The following is an 848-nucleotide window of genomic DNA, read 5'->3' as shown; positions in this document are numbered from 1 at the left end:
TATCTGGAAGACGAAGAAGGATCCATTGGATGCTTCTGGATCCGCTATTCTGCGGCTCTAAGTAAGGCTTCCTCTTCTAGCCCGGCAGGGGGCGGCAAGGAGGCCTCCAAACTACAACCCCCACAAGGCTTTGCGAGACGGGCTCGTGCTCCTCCTGGCGGCAGGCGCGGACGCGCAACGCGGTGCACTGTGGGAAGTGCAGTTCGTGCGTAGGCGCATGGGACGCCGAGGCGACGGGCGCCCCCGCACCAAAATGGCGGCGCTCCGCCGCACCCTCCTCGTTCGCTTCCCGTCGGGGTCGTGGGGCCGGGGGGCAGGGCGCTAGCGGTGAGCGGGGGCCCGGGGGCAGTGGGGAGGCCACTCTGGGAGGGCGGGGGCCAGATCGGGACAGGGCCTGGGCATCTCCGCCCCCATTCTTCAGGTGGGGAAACTGAGGCCCAGAGTGGGGAAGCCCTGGTCCAGAGTCACCAACTGACGCCGATGCGAGCCCCGGGTCTGGACTCAGGGCCCCCCCCGCAGAGGCCGGCAGAGGGGGCTGAGCGTTCAGGGAGGGATTGGAACCCACAGCAGTGGCGCTCACCCCGGGGGAGGGGGGGGATGGGGGTGGGGACGGAGCGTCTCTGGGCTCGTGGTCTGTGTGTGTGGAGGGGGGGGAGGAGTGGGAGGGCCGGGGGCGGGGCCGACTCTGGGTCACGTGGAGCAGATCGCCCCCCCCAAGGGCGAGGGTCAGACACCGAACGTTGCAAACACATTGAAACATTGTTGCCCCGCCGGGGCTCCCCCTCCCCCGCAGTCCCCCAGTCCCTCCCCCCCCCCCGGGAGCCATCATCCCCACACTACGGAGCAGC

The 848-nt window shown here is 69.5% G+C and overlaps 1 protein-coding gene across 4 annotated transcripts in view; it reads left to right on the top strand.

Annotated features, from left to right (window-relative positions):
• The first annotated feature begins 248 nt into the window (after window positions 1–248).
• LOC114025730 (ubiquitin carboxyl-terminal hydrolase 40-like) overlaps window positions 249–848 on the top strand; it is a 64,132-nt gene continuing 63,532 nt past the window's right edge. For 2 of the 4 annotated variants that reach the window (XM_027839228.1, XM_027839218.1), the window contains exon 1: window positions 258–327. The gene's annotated coding sequence lies outside the window, so the exon portion shown is untranslated. Of the gene's footprint in view, window positions 328–848 lie in introns of all 4 variants that reach the window. The other 2 variants (XM_027839209.1, XM_027839199.1) reach the window with 2 other exon arrangements.

Source organism: Vombatus ursinus, unplaced genomic scaffold (assembly GCF_900497805.2).
Source record: "Vombatus ursinus unplaced genomic scaffold, bare-nosed wombat genome assembly UNPS02004679.1, whole genome shotgun sequence".
Lineage (NCBI taxonomy): Eukaryota > Metazoa > Chordata > Mammalia > Diprotodontia > Vombatidae > Vombatus > Vombatus ursinus.
This window is presented reverse-complemented; position numbering and strand designations above follow the sequence as displayed.